We start from the raw sequence: 20,117 nt of genomic DNA, 5'->3' as shown, positions 1-20,117 counted from the left end.
GAACATTCAGAACAGTAACAAAAAATGTTGCTGCTGCATTGCACAGTTATTAGAATTGCTTCCCCTCAAAGGTCAAAAGCATTAACCATGTTGGCAATATTTATAAATAGACCCTTTATGGAGTTTTACCTGAAGTGGGATGGAGAAACACTTTGACTCAGGAAGACCAATTAGAACCAGTAGGATCTTTTAATTTAATGGCTGCATTAGGCAAGATTGAATGAATGTTGGTACAGACAGACATAGAACACACACAGAAAATTTCACTACTTATGGAGTCTGAAATGAAATGCAATTTCAGCTTGACCACAGAAGGCCAAAGAATGAGTGGTCCTGGCATGGCCATGTAAGAGAATGAAAGCAGGGAAAGTTCTAGCCCCAACAGGGCCCTGTGACAAGCATTGCAGCTCTTGCCATTAAGGTCTGGAGGGATGATCTCTGCATCCACAGGGATAAAGTGACCCAAAAAGTGAGAGGAAGCTTAGACCTGCTGCACAAATGGCAGCCAGTGGGGTCCAGGCTGCATTCTCCCAAGAATTTAGGATGCAGGTATTTCTAGCACACCATTTGTAGTGTTTACCATTGTTAACATTTACCAGTGTTAACCATTCCGGTTAAAGATGTTCATCAAGTACCCAAAAGTCAGGAAACATTAAAAGTAAGTGTGATTTGGGCATTTTAATTTGTTCCACTTTGTCCCTGCTTAGCATGCAATAAATGTTTGTGCAACCTTTTTCATGAGCCCATAGGCTGATCTAGGTTTGAACTGGGTATTGCCTAGTCGGAAAAGGCTAACAGGTCCAAACTGATTACTAGGATTAATTACTTATGAATCCACTTTGTGCAAGTCTCTTTGACTGCCCAGACTGGTTTATTGCACTGGGAGCAAGGAGCCAGCTCTTTCAGGAAATAGAATGCTGGTATCTCATTATTGAGAGTAGGCAGAAGGCAAACAGCTCTGTTCTGTGCTAAGAAGAACCTCCCCTGTCTTTCTGGGATGTCAAGTAGAAGACAAAAAACAGCTCTGTCTCTGTAGGGGCATCTTAACTTCAGTTTAATTTTTTTCACTGTGGCAAAGAAAATTAGTGTAGCTTCATGGTTCTTGTTCTGTCTCCTCCTTAAGGTTTTATGGTGAGAAACTTGTGATGAAGATGCACAATCATTCCTAGTTCTGCATTCTCCCCACTGCTAGATGGTAGGAAGAAGCTACTAAGAGAGTCATATTTGGAGGCATTGAAGATTTTTGTTAGTGAGAAGAATGGGAAATATGCTATAAATGCAAGGGTAAATTTTCAAGAAAGTGAAAAATTTCAGGTTAATTTTTTCCTCTTAGTTCTTTTAATTCCAGTAACATGGGTCAGGTCAGTAAAAATGAAAAGGGATTAAGAGATGATTGCAGAATGCAGGCATTACCTTGATGGCAGAAGTTGATTTGGCTTCATTTGGTTAAGCATCTCTTGTAGACAAGCAATTGCTTCCAATGAAGTACAGTCTTCCATATGCTAAGTGGTCTTCAGAGCTGGTGATGAGTTTGTTAAAAGGAACTTGAAACTTCAATATTTACTTTCACTCAGAATGGCTTTTCTCTATTTTTTTCTTTGTGTCATATTTGAATTCATCAATCACTTAGATGGGTGGTTTTTTTGCTATTCAGAGTGTTTTCTTGTTTTTCACTATCCTCTCTTTCTAGCCACTTTTCCCTGCTTTCATTTACTTTCTTTCAACTCCTTCCTACCCAGAGGGACTAATAATTTTTTTTAGTATGATTAAAACTGCCACAGAATTATGGTATGTTGCTTTTCTTACAGTAATATAGAAGAGTAAGTTTCCCTTCTCTTGCCCTTCCTCTCACCTTTGAAGGTTCCTGATCCTCTGAAGTGGTGCCACACTCTTGTTGCCAAATCATCTTTATTCATCCATCTGTTTTGATACAATTGCAAATTAAAACAGACAGGACATAATTGATTGTCCCAATTTATTTTTCAGCTGTAGGTTATGGGCAGATTTTAAAAGTAGATAGCGGTACAGCCTAGAGCCAGTGTTTGTGAACAAGTAAGCCATTTTAAGAAGGATAATCAGTTCTAAGAATTTAACTTTTAATTACATTTTAGCCTAAGCTTTTGAAACAACTAATCATTTTGTCCGCCTGACTTGAGAAAATGGAGAGAACTGTGAATTTCTAGAAAATGTGAAGCACCCCTGTTCTGAGGGGGCTTATTTGCTTGTTTCTTAGGACAGGCTTTTCAGAATTTGAACTGCAATTTGGGCCACCTGTCCATTTTGAAAACACAGCTTCCACCACAGCATCCTGCAGTTGCTTCTGTTCAGATTTTAAGAGCAACTCCCTGAGAGTTACTTGGTTACTTACATAGCTGAGACAGGAGACAAAACATTCAACTCAAACTGATGGGCCCAAATTTGTCTCCTAAACAACTGGGAGAATGAATTAGGAGTGATATAATCTTCTAAATTGCATCTATTATGATATGATAATGTCTCATGCCAGAAGGAGTGCAGAATTCTCATAAAGGCTCTTAATTTAAATTTGCTTTGAGTTGGCAAAACACACACAAAACCAACATAGTCGATTTAACTCATTTAACCAATGTCAGCATCTAATTAGAGTATGAGGATAAAATGATGGGGTGTTACAGTTCCGATTCCCATGAAATTTTACTTATCTAGGGGCAAGAACTTATAGCACTTGGAACATAAAATAAGGTACTAAATTTAAAATATAACCCCATGCATATTAGCATAATTAAAATGCCAGATTTTAAAATGCAATTATCAAGTAATAGGAATGCTACGCATCTGTAATGCTAGAATTTCCTTAAAGCACATTAAGGACATGCAACACTCAGCAGATTCCTAACTACTACTTAATTACCCTTGCCACTTACTGCTGCAAAGATGCAGAGTATGGAAAAAAAGATACACATTTGCCTAACCAAAAGAAGGATTAGGAGATTTTCATTTGTAGTTTGAGTACAGATAGACTTTTAATATCTGCTGTGCACCTTGCTCAGTGAGCAACTAATGAAATCATCTGTAAATCTAAATTTTAGAACTATCCTTTGAACACTAGTTAGCATCAAGCACTCCCTATTGCATGGATCTCTGTTGCCCTTGTACAAAGATCAGCAGTGTAAGAATTTCAGGGTGCTCCTTAAAAGAAGCTTTGATTTTGTGCTCACCAACCTGTTGCCTTTTAAAAGAAAGACTTTTAGCAGAGTAGTCCTTTTGACAACATCTCTTTTATAATCAATTTTGCAGTTCTTAAGAAGACAATTCAGGTTTTCATAATATTCTAAACCATTTTGTGTAATTATTGTAGATTTTGAGTTAATTTAGAGGCTGATGTCCTTCCTCTTAAAGCTGTTAGGAACAGTTATATGTTTGAATTTTGAATTTATTTTTTTCTTCTCTGAGTTCCCTAAAAACAATGGGAAACTTGATGGTCTGCTATTACAGGCTTTAAGATTAGAAATAGCTACCTAAAATAAGCACAGATTGAGAAGTCTCTCTGGTCTGAGATACTTATTTCACAGAGTGTGGCTGTGCCACATTGCTCCAAAGGAGGTGGGAAGTGGGAAAGAAGGGTGTCCTGAGAAATTACATTTGCAATTATTTTGTGAAGTGTCTTCCCCCTCTGGTGTCTGGACCTGTGAAGAGCTTGCCTGTGTGTGCTTGCTGTGGTTACCTGGCCAGGATTAGTCTGGATCTCATCCCTTGCACAGGGAACAACCTGGTGGAGTTCAGGTGTGAGCTTTCAGGGTCCCCAGGGGTGGTAGCTGAGTCTTGTCTTGAGAGAAGCCTTGTGGCAGTCACTGAAAATTTGGTTTCAGATTTTCTGATTCTTTCTATGAATGTCTTCACATCTGTGCTGATTATAAAGTCCTTATGCTTAAAAGATTAAAGATAAATAGAAAAAAAAAGGTGAAAAGAAAAATTTTTTTAAAAAAAGAGAATCTTCATAAAGGAACAACACACTAGAAAGAACAATAGAGGAATTTTGCTGAGAGGAAATGGTTTTTTGAAGAAAAGGATGATGGCATCTGGGGAATGGGGTTTGCCACAAAATGTCACTCTCTCTCCACACTTGTTAAATTAGCTGTGTGTCTCCTCTGTACTGCCTCCACTTTGAATACAGACAGGTAAGAGGTTGAGTTTCTCCTTCAGCACCCGCCCAGAGACTCTCTGAGTCATGCTGGCCTCAGCTCCTGGAGCACTCTGTTCTCAGGGCAGGTATGAGGCATTAATTTCAAGAGACAAGCAGCTTCTGCCTCAGTGCTGGATTGCATTTCTCACAAATCCTACACAGGTGGTGAAAAACTTATGCAGGTTCAAAAAGTAGCACCCATATTAAAGACTCAGAGCCTGCACCAAATTTGCCATTTTTAGCTCAGGCATTGGGAACAGGCACAGTGAATGAGAATGGAAGAAAGAAATTAATCAAAGAGTTGTTGGTCAGGAGTTCATTAAATTTCCCCTTGCATTCACTGGACTGATGAATGCAATTAACAGCTGCTTCACTGAAAAGAGTTTTCACTCAGTTATTTCCTTCATCTCAGACTTGGGCTCATTTGATAATTATTTTTGCATGCTGACTTTCACATCATTGACTGTTCTTCCCAACCTTGCACTGTAGTGACAAAGGAATTGCAGCAAAGTTGAGCTGTTGATTTTTACTCTTTCCTTGCTAGTGCTTACTTTTTTTGTGAGTGCAGCAATTCCCCTTGCCACGCTGAGATGTGTTCTACATCTTTCCCAGGACAATGGATGTGTCTGATCAAATCCATCAGGCAGGTAAGCCAGACGAAACACCTACTGCTGTTCAGAAAATAGATTCTGCATTGATTTAACTACTAGAAAAGCAAATCTCCATTATTTCAAAGAGCACTAAGATTGCCCTCAATGCTCATTTCCTATCAGTGTGGGACAGATAAAGCACTGAAGTGGAAGTCAGAAATCTATCAAATGGCTCATTGACTTGGGCCAATTTAAAATGTTTTTCCTTGTGTTTCTTGACTGTGTGTCTATGTCTGTACTGTAATAACTCTGTGGAGGAGAAACCATTTCTGTACTTGCTTGTGCAAGCTCTGTTTTGCTTGGAGTCTCCAGGTAACTTAAAACATGCCTCATTTAAACAAAGCTATGAAACACTGCAGCTCCCACCCGTTTCCTTCCAGTTCCACAGGAGTAAATAGCTTTACCTGAGAGCAAATGCAGTTTTGTGGTTTGGATTAAAATGATGTGCAGTTCCAGTTGTTGTATCCTGTGGCCTCAGGCTGTACTTCCTTGGGGGCTACTGCTTTAAGTCTTTTAAAGCAAAAAATGCTTCAGTTCAGCCCATGGACTCAAAGTGGACGAATGTGAATGTGAATTATTCCAGTCAAAATAAGCTGCCCAACTGTGGTGATATTAAGATGGGCAAATAGCTTGTATGTGGATAAAATTGATGGAGTAATATTGGAATGCTGGAATAATTGGAATAATTGGAGTAATTGAAATGCTGAGAATTCAGTTTAGTAGTAACCAGGGTGAGGAAAGCCTGAGGTGTTTAATCCATCATTCCATCTTTGTGTCCAGGGAGCAGTGCCAGAGGACAGTGAGATCTCACATCAAAAACACAGTACAACTGGGGACAGCATCCTTCTCTTGAACCATGATGTCCTTACTGCTCTGGGTAGCCAAGATGCCACCAACACCTCCATTGGCTTCCAAAAAACTCCAGTCAGTGCCAAACTATGAGAGCTGAGGTTGTAATCTTGCTTTCCATCCCCAACCCCTGTATTTCCCCCCTATTTCCCAATGTATAGTGTATTTCTTTCATTTTCTCTCTCTCCTTTTCCTTTTTCCCAAGTCCTGGGCCCTGGTAGCAAGGATTGTTTTGCATCATGTCAGAGAGCCTGTGATCACAAAAGCTGCTGGAGCAGAGTTTTAAACAGTCTGATTTGTGGGGCTTTGTCAGATCTAATCACAAAAGGTGAGACCTGGTGCTGGGGACTTGCCAGTCTCTGATAGCAAGTGAGAGACAGCCTCAGAAACAGCAGCTGCGTTTTTTTAATCTCCACGGTTCTTTTTATATTCTGCATCTTTTTTTGAGCTTGTTTTGTCTTTGAGGAAAGATGATCAAGCTGCACCAGAAACAGCAGTGGCAACAACACACCCAGCTCACTTCAGCATCTGTTTTTCTTTGCCATCAAAAGGCCCACTAGTTATTTTCCTTGTTAGCACCCTCTGATAGATTTCCCAAACAGCATCCTTTGAGTGTTAAAACTCTGGTGACAAAATAGAAAGGGAAAAACAGAAGCTGAAAAAAATTAATTCTCTACCTCCCATGTGCTTCCCTTTCGTTACATTGTGAGTTTAATGTGCGTGTCAGGAGAAATTTGCACAGAATAATAAATAAATAAATTCTTCTAATGTTCCTGGTTCTGAGTGTTAAGGTTGATTATGGAGCTGGGCAGAATTTGTTTCATGTCTTTGCAGCACCTATTTGAAAATGTCACTCTTGCTGGTGATTAGGGTAAGAAATGATAAAGTTTTATGAATGCCTCAGGGACAGAGGCTTCCTTGGAGATCTGGGGGAATCGCTGAACTGTCAATATATATTTGTCAGAAAAATCCACAAACACCAGAGATTTATGTCCAAAAATGAGACAGAGGAGTCCTAAAACTTTAGTTGAATAAAAAAGACTCAAATGACCTCAAGTAACCCCTGTGACATGAAGTAACCCCATCAAGGCTTGAAATTACCTCAGGTAACCCCTGGATCAATTAAAAAAGACTCCAATATCCTCAGGTAAGCTCTCTGACCTCAAGTAACCCTGATCAGGGCCTGAAATAGATTCAAATGACCCCTGTGACCTCAAGCAACCTTGATAAGGGCATGAAATGAACTCAAATAACCCCAAATGACCTCAAGTAACCCCAGTGAGGGCCTGAAATGACCCCTGTGACCTCAAGGAACCCTGATCAGGGCCTGAAATGACTTCAAATGACTGCTGTTACCTCAAGTAACCCCAATCAAGACCTCAAATGACCTCAAGTAACCCTGATCATAGCCAGAAATGACCTCAAATAACCCCTATGACCTCAAGTAACAGAAAGAACCCATCACTTATGTTGGACGGTGTGTTTCTACCTTAAACCAATAGAGAATTGTCACTGTCACACCAAGACATGGAGGACAAGAAGAAGGAGAAGGCCAGGACACGCCCAAATCCCTCCATCTGCTACCCCTGAACTACATTCTAAGAACCCCAAAATTCTACTTTTTCAACCTGTGTTAACTCAACTATCACATTACTCAAACCCTTGTGGCTTCTAATTCCTCACACAAGATTGACAGTTTTTTCCACAGATGTTTTTGACTTCATGCCAAGGTCTCCAAGCCCCCTGCCAGGGTCTTGGGACAGCCAGGGCATCCAGAGGGATGTCCTGGACTCTGACAATTCACTAACAGTGCTTGAATGAAATGCATGTGCTCATCTTTCCCTCTTCTCAAAAGAACACCTGAACAATTGTTCCCCCTTTAGAATAAAATTTAAATCAGACAGAGAAGTTCCTGTGCCTACCAGGAAACACTTCTTGGTCCAGCAAGGGCTGCAGTGTGGTGAGCCCAGGTACAATAGCAGATCCTGACACCCTTAATCCATTTCTGATGTTTTTTTACAAATGGTACAATGGCTCCTTCCCACTCACTGTCCTGGTGCTCACCCCCTTCCCTTTGGCCTTGGGCTCCCTGCACTTTTTCCTGTTGGGGGTTGTAAAAACTGTGCAGTTATCCTTGTCTGAACCTTTGCCTTTTCCTCATCCATTCTTTCATATCTTTTCATATTCCTGAGATGCCTTTCTAACCAACTCCTGGAAGAGATTCCTCTCTGCCACCTCTCCAGCCCCTACTCCTGTGAGCTCTCACACCTGTTCACTATAGAGAAACCCCCTTAAGTCCTGAGCAGCAAGCAGACAAACCCAAATCCACCGTGACTCCATGATGGCTGGGGGTGTAGGGACAGTGTCTCCGTTTTCTCTCTCCTGGAAGCCAGGAATACAGAAGACTTGCAGCCAGCCCTGTGTGAGACTGCAGGATTTGAAGATAAGGCAGGGAAGTTCCCAGTACTCACTGTTCTTTCCTTATCACACAGCCTCCTGCTGCTATTTGCCTTAACAGTATTTCTCCACGTGCCCCTTTGACCAATCCTTTCCCAAACCAACACCATATTGTCCCCTCTGGACATCCACATCCTCAGCTTCCTCTGGGAGAATGTGCAAACCATCTCAGCACTCTCCCCAAGCACCCATTAGAGATTATTTTGGGATTGTAATCTCTATAGCCAAAACTCTCTTTCAATTTTCCTTTGTTGCCCTTCCTGAGCATCCTGCCATGTTTTACTCCCCGAAGCTGCACTCACCAGTGAAATTTGCTGAGATCCTTCCTGACTTTCCCTTAGTGCTTCCTCTGGGCAGCCAGAGTCTGGTGGATTCTTCAGGGACTCCCCTGGTCCTCCTCTCATCTGTCTCCAGGAAGCTTGAGGGAGTATGGAAAAAGACAAGGAAATCTTTTGAGGGCTAGAAATTTTTTTCTTTCTTTAGTTTTTGAAGAAAAGCCTGCTGCATTGTGATGTGTTTGTGGTTCTGACAGCATGCAATAACTGGAATTGGGGGCTAGAGAATGCCCAGGTAAAAACTCACCACTGCAAGCAGAGTAAGAGAAATTCCATCCATCCTGGCTGTTTTGGGGGTGATGGATTCAAAGCAACTCCTAAAGGCAAAACCCCACAGAGTATAGACATAAAAGCTAAAAAATATCACTGAAGATAAATATCATTAGGCATCACGCAGATCAAAAAGTTGAACAGTGTGGTCATGGTCCAGAGGCACAAGTATCCATTAACATCAAGTCCACCACCCTCCAAATTACCTTTTCAATTTTTCTCTTTGAAATAACTATGTTAAAGGAATATATAACTTCCACGTGGCAACCAGGGCTTCTAATGGAATCATCTAAAAGTTTTAATTTTTGAAGTGATGATGAAAACCTTTCAGATACGACATATTAACTTTAAACAGTGAATAAAAATTTTTGAAAGAACATTTTTTTTGAGTCTGAAGAAAAAAAAAAATGTTGCCCTTTTTGTGTGTGTGTGTGTTTTATGTCACTGCTGGAAATGATGACTATTGAGTGACATCTAGTGGACGTGAAGATGCTGAACACCAGCTTTTCAAAGGTATAAAACCTTTTGAAATACATCAGATTTGAAGTGCCTGCAAAGAGACCACGTAATTAAAATGTTGTAGCAAGATGTAGGTTGCAAGCCAGAGAGACAGATTCCAGCTCTTCAAGGAAACAGAAACTTAACAAACCAAAGAAGTGTCAGATTTCTCTTTTTTACATTCCTCCAATTCTGATGTAAAAAAATAAAAAAAAATCCCTATAATTCTACTGCTCATTGTCCTACTTTGAGTTGTACTTTATAAAATCTCTATACAGAGACCATTTACCAGCACACTCCCAGAAAACCACACTCTGTCACACAGTAGCCCTGGTTTGATGGCCAGTGCCTGCTGATACGTTTTGGATGGATATTTTTCCTTTTTCATTTCTGTTTCATATTTCACAATTGAATGTGTACTTATCCTTGAAGCTTACTGGCCACAATAAATCCAGAGTTGCTTTATAGTGAGTCAATGACAGAAAAATTGTAGTTTTTCATGAGAGATTATTGAAGAAGAATACCTGAAATGCTTGCCTGCCTTAACTCTCTTTTTTGGGAAAATGTATTTTTGAGAAGACCACATTTAAGAAACTGAGATACAGCAACTTCAATTTTTGGAGCTGAAGGGAAAAATGTCAACAGGAAGCTTTTATATTCCAAGGCCATGATTCATCAGGTGTCTTACAGTACACTCAAATTTGAGTGTGTAATTGTGAACTCTGGATTTTTCACCACGACCACAGACTCTTCACAGGGCTCTGTAGGAACTATTCAGCTCCACTTATTAACTTTGTTTTCCACGTTCATAAATGCAAATTCTTTTTTTTTTTTTCATTTTTATCAGACACAATCTAAACACATCCCTGGATACACTGATAGCCTATTGATAAGTTAAATCCACAAGTTTGCCCAGAGCAGATCCAGAAGGGCTCAGCCTTGAAGCAGGTGGTTTGCAAAGCTGCAGCCACCTGGTAGGAACATTTCAAAAGGCTGCTCACAATTCCCAGCACTGAGCGTGTCAGAGTGCAGCTCTGCTTCATCCATAATGGCCTGCCAGGGTGGGGAAATCAATACCACACACCCCTAACAAGTGGGGAGTGAACTCAAGGCCACAAGGAGGGATTCAGAAGTGGTTCACATTTTAATTCTATTCCTCCTGCTCCTTATCCACCTCTTCTCCAGAAGGACTGCAGTAGCAGTTTATTTTTTAAATGGATTTTATTTGATTTACTTTTGTCTTTCCACATAACCTGCACTATATTTGCATACAGGTATATCTTTTCACAACACTTGCTCGTCTTTCTGTTACATCTTATACTTTTGTATAGGCCAGGGCTATGCTTTTAATCCAGAAGAGATGACATTTTTAAGATTCAAAACTGCTTTGTCTTTCATTGTATATTATGTTCAGTTTGCTAAATAACTAAATTTAGTAATAAAGAATAATTTAAGTTGGAAAAAATCCTCTAAGATCACTGAGTCTCATCTTTGACCACTTATCAGCTGGAGCACAGCACCTCCTCCACTGACCTGGGTGTCTGCAGAGTTGTTCCTCTCACATGTTTTCATCCTGCTCTTCTCTGGCCACAATTATATCTGAGCAACTTTTTCTTCTTATTAAATCTGTTATCACAGAGGCATTCCCACCATTCCTGCTGGGCTCAGCCTTGGCCAGCAGCACGCCGGCCTTGGGAGCCACCAGGGACTGGATCTGCTGGACATGGAGGAAGCTTTTGGCAGCTTCTCACAGAAGCCACCCCATAGCTCCCCTGCTCCCAAAACCTGCCCCTGCAAAGCCTCCTGGTTCTTCTTGCTGCTGCAGCTGAAATGCTTCTGCAGTCTTTGAATGAAATAAACCCGGGAGAACTAATTGAGCCTTTCAGCTGAGCTGCACGATATGTCCCTCTCACATTACCGAGCTTTATTGGCAATTTTCATCCTCTCTCTCTCCCCTTTCCCCTTCTTTCCATCCCAACCCTGAGCTCTGGTCTGAGAACGGAGAGGTTTGTATGTGTTGGAGGTTTGCACAAACAGGACGGAACTGCTGGGATGAGTTCCTTGTGCTTTATTGCAGCATCAGCCTCATTACATGGTTGAGACAATTGCTCATGTCCTGCCAAAGATTTCTTTGTTACAGAGCATTTAAAAAACTTTCTAGCCAATAGCATATTGCTAAAGCTTACAGACAGTTGTTCTAGCTAATCACTAAAAGCACACGTACACCTACTTCACACGATGCTTGCTTGTCCTCTTTCTATTAACAATACACAATACTTCATTATTAAGCTTAAAACCTTCTACAATCTTGCTAAGCATATTTTTCTGCAATCTTAAGGTCTATCTTAGCCAAGCCTAAAACTCAATCTATTGTTTCATGTCCTTGCTTGCTGTACTATTGTAACTGTCCTACTTTCAGACTTAGCAGCTCTAAGTTCTCTGCTCTGTTTATGAGGCCAGCTTTCACATCCTTCTGAAAGTCTTCTTACTTTTACTATGTTTCCCACAATTCCCCCTCTCAGTACAACTACAAAGAAACTCTCTTAACTTTGTCATTTATTAACTACTTTGTGTTACATAGCTCTACTATAGTACATATTTTTTTATTTAGCAAAACAATGTTACAAGTTTTCTACACAAAGGCCCATCAGCAAAATTTAAAGTCTCTCACTACTCAGTGTAGTTCTTTTGCTTGTTTATGGCACTTTTCTTGCTTGATTTAAGCATTGCTATTTTACACTCCAGCAATTTTAATGCTATAAAAGATTTGTCTATTCAAAGGATGTAAGGCTAATTTGGTTGTAGCTACTTATTGGTGCTACAATGCCCGGCCAGTGGGAAGAATGATGTGCAGGACTCCAATGATTTCAGAAGGCTAATTTCTATTTTATTTTATTTTATTTTACTGTATTATACTTTATTATATTATTATGATATACTTTGTTATTTATTATTATTATACTGTATTATACTGTATTATACTAAAACTATGTTACACTAACAAGAACTATATAACTTCTAACTAACTAGAAAGCCTATGATGCTCTCCCTGACACACATGTGGATCCAATTGGTCAATGAACCCAAAACACCCTCACCAGACTCCAATCAAGCAATCCCCTTGGGTAAACAATCCCAGACCACATTCCACATGGGCACAAGCAGGGAGATAAGAATTGTTTAGATTCTTTTTTCTCTTCTTCTCTCACAGCTTCTTTCAGGAGAAATCCTGAGAAAGCCAAGTCTCTTTCTGTTCAGAGGACATGTGAATTACCACTGTTACTATTTATTGTTCTAATAAGTCTCCTCTGTTCTAAGGTCTTAATTGAAACCCTTCATTTATGTCTACTTGCACCTACTTTTTTTTTTTTTTTAAGATTTTGAGAATTCCAGGTATATGGAGACATTTCTGCACACCTGGAGATGTGCTTGGAATTTGCTGAGCCCTTGGGGGCAGGAATGAAGCAGCACTGAGCCTTGCAGAGCTGAGGGCAGCTGTGACCTACAGGGCTGTTGGCTGGTGGGTTTCAAATCAGAGCTGCTGCTGATTCCAAATCACTGCCTAGCTGCAAGCCGAGTTATTGCACACAAACTCTGCATGAGCAGTGGGATCCTGCAGAGGAATAATAAAAATGCTAATAAAAGTGCTGCTGCCACGAGCCAGGGCAGCTAGGTGCCAACAGCTCCTTTTGAGCTTTACAGCCTGAGAGCATGGAGCTTGGTGTGAGGCACAAAATGCAGCTGAAAGGCAAAGGACACCAGCTTAGGGCTTGAACACACCTCTGTGGGCTGGAACAGATTCACTGCTGGAGAACACAGAGTGTGCAGCACTGCTCAGACCCGCTGTCAGTCTGAACACATCTCCTCATTGCTCTCACCGAGTGTGTGCTACCAAACTCACAGTATTCAGTTCCCAGGGACAGTCCCAAGAAAGGCCTGAAACTCCAGCCTGAGTGAGATTTGCTGGAGGCTTGGGAATTTTTTTGGTGTTTTTTTGCTGTTATTGCTATTTTAGTAGCCAGTCTGGACACTAACTGCAGACTTTTTTATCTTTATTTATCAAATTGATCTGACCTGGACCTCAAAGTCCAGGAATCACTCCTGAGGTTTTGCACTTTTTCTCCAGCCATGCCTGCTGCTGTCCTCAGAAAGGAAAACTGAAAGAAATCCTTTTTCATGGCAATTGTATAGAAAGGACTTTTTTTGTTATCAGTTTTCTAAGTGTGACATTGTTAACTTTGCAGAGAGTTTTGAAGTTTAAAATGGTTGGGCATTTGAATTTATTTACTTATTTTGGGGAATCAATATCTCATCTACTTCAAATACTGTTAGACTCATACTTGTCAAAAATTTTCCACTCCAAATCTATTTTTTCTCAGCATGCATGCAAAGAATTTCTACTTTCAGCTATTGATGATTCAGAGTAATAATTTTTTACTGCTGCTAAGCCTGAAATACGTGTGGTTTTAAGTGTTGTCTCAAATAGTGTATATGTATCAGTATGCTGATTCTCAATATCTCAGTGTAGATTTGTGAAGGGAAAAATACTTTGAGCATTGAAAATTCCAGTTTCCAGAATGGAAATAATTGTCATCTGTCTTTTCATTAGGCACAGTTTGGGAAACAGAAATAGAAGAGCTATAAAAGAATTTCCGTAATCTAAGATTTTTTCTTTTTTTTTTTTTTGGTCAGAAAACTCTGATCCTATAAGTGCAGTACTGCAGGAGAATTCTCATTCCTGTGCCAGTTCCTGCTATCATTAAAACCAGATGGTCATCAAGATCTTGGTCACCCCTTTTCTGATTTTAGCAAACCTAACTTTAGCTGCAAACGCATTGTTAAAAGCTACTTTGCTAAAGCTCAGGAATTCCCTGGCATTGCTGGGTTTTGCAGGTATCCAAGCACACACAGAAGAGCCTCACTGGGAAAAATGTTGCCCACAAAAATGCCATGGGAGCAGCTGATGCAGGGTTTGATTGTTCTGCAGTGCTGCTTTCTTTATCAACATCATCTTGACCCACACCCACAATTCCAACTCACCTGGAGGAAAGGGCTGCTCTTGGAAGCCTGACTGATCCCTTATTTGGGGGTCACAGAAGTCAAACACCTCCTCCCTTTCACTCTCAGTGACTGGGGGGATTCTAATTCTGTACAGGATTTGGAGTTCTTGGAGAAGTTTGATACCTAAAGCCAGGCAAAAGTCACACTTAACCAGCACAAAGGAATATTAAAAAAAAATTAATATTATTCTTCCTATAAAAGTCAGAAATGTTTTTCTTATTAGTCAGTAAAAAGTATTTCCTAGTGAATATATTTATCTTTTATGGTACATTTTGTCTTTCAGTGGTTGCCAGATTGGAATTTTCCCATTTAACTAGGTTTTACAACAATATAGCGACCATTTTCATTTAGCAAAGGTACACGTAAAGCAAGACAGGCCTATAAAGCCTGAAAATGAGTCAGAAGTTACTAATGCTTATTTTATTTTGTACAAAATCTTTGGACAATGTTTCTTTCTTTCATTTCAATATATTTCATAAGGTCATCATTCAAATACCCCCCAAAAAAAGAAAGCTGGATATTTTTGTTTGTTCCTAGTAAAGACCCCTTGTTCTCTTTCAAAATTATACTAGAACTGCAGTTCAGGCAGGCTCAGACCCTCAGCTTTCTTAATTATTAATATAAATAGTTTGAAAATCTTTAAAAATATGTGCCACAAGGAAAAGGAGAATTAGAAACTTTTGAGTTGAGCTGTACACAATCATCCTGGTCCCAGCTGGTCCCAAGGTCATGAGCATGTGAATTTACCTACTTGATTTACTTGTGTGGGCAAAGCTGCTCACAAAGAAAGAGAATTTGCACTCCTGGAGCCACAGGTCTTCCCTGCAGAGAGAAGGTTGGTAACTTTAAAGGTTGGTAACTTTAGCTATGGCTGTACAAAGTGCCAAAAGCAAAAATGTGTTATTTGCACTCTGATCAATGATAATAAATTATAAGAAGAAAATCAATTGTTTCTTTGAATCAGGATTAAGAACAGCCAGAATTACTTGCAAAAGTGCCATGATCAGGCAAGAAATACCAACAGCATAAACAGATGAACAAATTAATATGAACTGCTGTAACATCCTTCCTCTTTTCTGATGGGCAGAAAATAAAAGTGCAGGAACAACACAGCAACTAGTTTTTCTGTGTCAAGTCTCTCCAATGTTTAAATTAGGTTCATCAATTAAATTAGACATGTTATTCTATACTAGTTGCTGTTAAAATCGAATACTGTTTACTGCTGGTATCAATATATTATCCAATTCCATTTGCAGCTCCACCAGTGGTCATTAGTTTGCCTTTGGCATAGCCTGCAGGGATTTTACACAAAAGCTATTTAAAACATGTACCTTTGCCCATAAAGTCCAGTCATGAAACCAGTGATTTGAAAGCCTAACACAACTGAATTGCTTTTAAGAATAGTGTCCTGAAAATTTACAAGCTGTCAAGGTCAAATTACAAAGTTGTAATAAATGAATATGAGACTCCACTAGACATTGTTTAGTGGAGGGAGAACACTTGCACATCCAACTCCCATCAATATGCAGTGCTCTGGCATTCACTGCAGCTTTCTCCAGCAGGCTCCCACTGTGATCTCCAGAAGATTCCATAGGAATTTCTTTTAGCAGTACAAGGTGATCATGGGAAAAACCCCATGGCAAATGTCTGGCTGCTTTTTCCCTCCATATTTTGGCAATTTTCAGAATGGCTGAAAAAGTTAAATTGTTATAAACAGGATTTAAAAACTAAAATAAACAGTTTTATTTCTTGGCTGTGTTTACTTTTTCTCATTTTCCCTTTCCTTTTCTTCTTTTTCCCCTTTTGTTCTTTTCCCCCTTTCCCTTCTCTTGCCCTGTATTTTTCCTTTATTCTTTTGCCCCTTCCCTTTTGTCTTTTTTATCTTTTCCTTTATTTTCTTTTTCTTTTTTTTTTTTTTTTAATTTTGACTATTTTCGTTTTTTCTTCATTTACTTTTGCCATAGCAAAGGACAAATCCAATTTAGGGGGAGAGGTTGTGGGATCTTTGTCTCTTGCAGCAATGATCATCAAGGAGGAAAAGTTTCCTGCAAGGACTCACACTATAATTGATGAAGGTTGTTGAGGTATTGGCAAAGACAATCTTTATTTTGGCATTCATTATTTAGTGAAGTTAAACATGTTTTAATGTTAAGCAGAGAGTAATAGGTTAGAAAAAGTTTCTGAGGTTACAAAATGTGGGCAAGGCATATAAAAGGCAAGGGAGTCCATCTAGGCAAACCCACACTTAACCATACACAGCTTCCTAGGCCAGACAAAAGACATAGTTAAAGAAGCAGCATTTTACTTCATTTTATACTTTAGTTTAGTTTAGCTTCCTGCTTTGCTGAGGTTCTTGTAACAACTTCACCAGCATTGTTTCTAGGCTGCAAGCCCCTGCATATCTATTGGTATGATTTTTTTTTCTCTCATTATTTCCTCAGAGAAAAAGAACTCCTCAGTATTTATTCAAGTATATATATATTTTGAAAGGTGTGGGGTCCATTCTGTTTTTATTTTAAAATGAATGTGTTTTTGTGTATTTATGTGAGAGAAAGCAAGGATAATGAAAATTGTGGGTTGCATAAGTAGCACTAGATGGTGCTGTGAAGAAAAGTATCCAAGCTAAGTCTCAGCACAGCCTAACCGGGGTGCTGAAATTTGGATAGGCACCTTTGTTAGCTGAACAAAGCAGGGATAATCGCTGGTAGGATTGCACTCGATTATTCCCTTTAGGATTGGAAAGTGGTGGGAGCAATCATCTGATCAGCACATGGAAGAGGTCGGGTCCTCCAGGCAAACACCAGAAAATGGGTATGTCTTGTGTGACCTTTAGCTGAGTCTCAGGTGGCTGCTGAGACCTTCTCAGATGAGAACCAAGGTTAGGACAGGATTTTAAAATCGATGGGGCATCACCATAGGGAGGGGAGCAAAGCTCCTACAGGTCTGTAGCAGGCCAAAAGATGCAGAGCTCCATTCTGAACTAATTAAGGCATCAATGATTTGTTATAGAAGCTAGGAAAGTGGTGCCTACAATTGTTACCAGCAGAGAGCTTCACACCAGGAGGGAAAGTACTCCCCTAGCCATTATTTATCCTCCATCCTGACTGACATGATCAGCTGCTCATGTGATCATGATCCAGCCTCTGGGCTTTGTCTCCTTTTGAGATTTTTTTCCCTTTGTTCCATCTATCAGTAGAGGAAAAGGTCTGAAACTGCAGCTGGTGCTGCTGCCTGGGCTGCCATGGCTCTGTGGGCAGTGGTGCTGAGTGCCCTCCTTGCCCACTGGAGCCACGTGCTGCCTCTTGCATCTTCAAGCCAAAAACTTTGAAAGTGGCCCAGTGCTGGCGAGATGTCTGTAATCACCACTCTCAAATCTGCAAGTACTTAGTTCCTGAATTCACCCAATCAATTAATTTTCCCCCAGGACAAATGATGCATTAGCTTGAGACAAGGCTCAACCCCTTTGTCACCGTGTTAAACATTTCCAGTGCCACTTGTCTCTTCCTCGTCACCATCCCTTCATTCACAACAATCCCCTTCTACTCTTCCTCTCCCTAGCTGCCAGAGTCAATCCATAAAAATGGATTCATACCATTTTATTTCATGTTGGTGTTATTCCTAAACTTCAAAAGGCATAATTTATTTTGCCATCTTTATGGTGTTCCCACTTATTCTTAAATCACTTCAAAACACAGCAGATATACAGAAGGGAACTTGAATGTCTGGTGAGTGGGGTTTTTAAGTTAAAATTATAGTATTTTAATACTTCATATACAATGATCTCTTTGTAAAGTTTTCATAATGTCAGAGAAGTTCATAGAGTAAATTAGTCTGACTTCACTCAGAATGTTAACATTTATAAATCTACAGCGCTGACTTTCTGAATATATTTATTGCTGCAGAGAGGAAGGGGGACCAAAGGGCTCTAGCACTTATTTCTGCCATCATTTCTCATCTCCAGCACAGTTTGAATTTTGTGTACATAGCAGTTTCTTGCTCCAGAGATGACAGAAATTACCTGGAGACTGTTTACAGGACATTAGAATAGAATATGGACAAACCTGCAAAAGAGTAGATACTGCATGCATTAAATATTAATGGCCCACATAAGTCACAAATCCAGATTTGCTTGCAGATTTGTTGTGTGCTGTATTTTGCAGTGTGAGCAGAGGAATAAAACTGGAGTCTGTCTTTTCTGAGCGCATTTCTCTCCCACATATTATTTTAGCCTTGACAATAGCAAAAGCAGAGAAATAAACTGTGCAATATTAGTGATCAAAAGCATAAAAACACACAAGGAAAAAGTCTAATTGCGAAAGACCACCAAAATAACAACAGTAATTTCTGGTTCTGGAAGGACTGAGGCCTTGAGATGTTAAATTCCCAGAACCTGGGAGGAGTACTGAGTTCTTAGCTTATCACACCTATGAAGCACCAAGCCACCCAACAATATGTCTTTTTTCCCCTCAGCAAAAAGGGAATTAATTTTTTAAAATTTTCAGCAGCATGGCTCACTCTAGGATAATGCTGTTTGAAAAGCTCCACCAGACTGACTTGTACAACCTCAGGAGAACTTAATGGTTTTTATAAAAAAATGTTGATGTGACCCCTAGGAGTTTAACCCCACCACCCCAAGCAAAAGAAGAGAACTCACAATTTCTCAACCATTGTTTCTTGGCATGGAGTTCATACTTTTTTTTAGTATTTTGGGATGGTAGTACCCTGGAGACTACACCTGAGACATCTTATTGTCCCAGTTATTTCTGAGTGATTGAACAAACCACACCACAGCCATTTAAAGAATCACAGATACCTTAATCCTGGGTGAGAGAGGATGGATTGAAGATGTGCCACGCCCATGGTATCTAATTTTGGGCAATATTAAGTATATCTGCACTTAAACAATGAATAAACAACTGCTGTGATATAGTCTGTGAATCTGGAATTATCTGGGATCATGGGGCTTGACCTTTTCTGTAGCACAGACCAAAAATCTCCTTGTGAGTCTCTTCTGGAGCTCAGAATATGTGAAATATAACATTCCTTCTAGAAGATACCTGGCCTTGGCTTAAATGCTTCCCATATTTGCAGTAAAAAGGACAAATCTTGCAGTGCAATTATTACTAAATGCTATTAATAATATTAGAAATCTAAGGACAGGAGTGAGACCAGGACTTTTGGTTCCTTTGTCTTACAGCAAGCTTGCCTGCAGATGTCACTCCAGACAGCTCTGTCTGATCTGGTTTTTTTAAAAGATTTCCGGTGCTGAAGGTTCCATAGCCTCCATAGGAATGTGGCACTTGGGACACAATTGGGCCCTGGGGACAACAAACCTTGATTTCTTTTTTTTAAAATGTCAGAAGTCAGTTTCACCTGGGAATGAGCTGGGGGAAGTTTCAGGTTGCAACTTTTTCTACAGGTATTCTCCATTTCTACGTTTTACAGCCTTGACAGAAATGCCTTGTCCTCTCCAAATTGTCCCGTTTGCTGTAATTGAGGATTTCCTAGGAAGTGCATTCAGTGGCTGAGGACTTTTGTAGAAATCAGAACTCCTCAGTTATCTGCCATGCAGATTTTGCTGCTTCTTCAAAGCCAAAGAAAGGGTGTTCCAAAGTGATCTCAAGATTTATTTTCTTTTAGCTATGGAGTAGAAATGATGCAATCACCCACATATTACCTAAATTTTACTACTACCAATAGCTGTAAAACAAGTTGTTATTTGCTTTCTGCTGACCTTCTACAGCTCTGAGCCTCCAGTTTCAAGCCTTCAGTCAAAAGAGGCCACTGAGAAGCAAATGAACAAAGTGTGGGTACTTGTTGTGAAAATCATGTTTC

General features: G+C 39.9%; 1 protein-coding gene across 1 annotated transcript in view; it reads right to left on the bottom strand.

The window, feature by feature from the left end:
- The window catches only part of LOC110476613 (uncharacterized), a 116,175-nt gene that overhangs the window by 49,310 nt on the left and 46,748 nt on the right, over positions 1–20,117 (bottom strand). Inside the window, exon 9 of the mRNA XM_085558537.1 lies at positions 1,414–14,405. The gene's annotated coding sequence lies outside the window, so the exon portion shown is untranslated. The remainder of the gene's footprint in view (positions 1–1,413; positions 14,406–20,117) is intronic.

This window comes from Lonchura striata, chromosome 1, assembly GCF_050655825.1.
Source record: "Lonchura striata isolate lonStrDom1 chromosome 1, ASM5065582v1, whole genome shotgun sequence".
Classification (NCBI taxonomy): Eukaryota; Metazoa; Chordata; class Aves; order Passeriformes; family Estrildidae; genus Lonchura; species Lonchura striata.
Note: the sequence above shows the minus strand (reverse complement) of the source record. Positions and strands in the feature narration are given on the sequence as shown.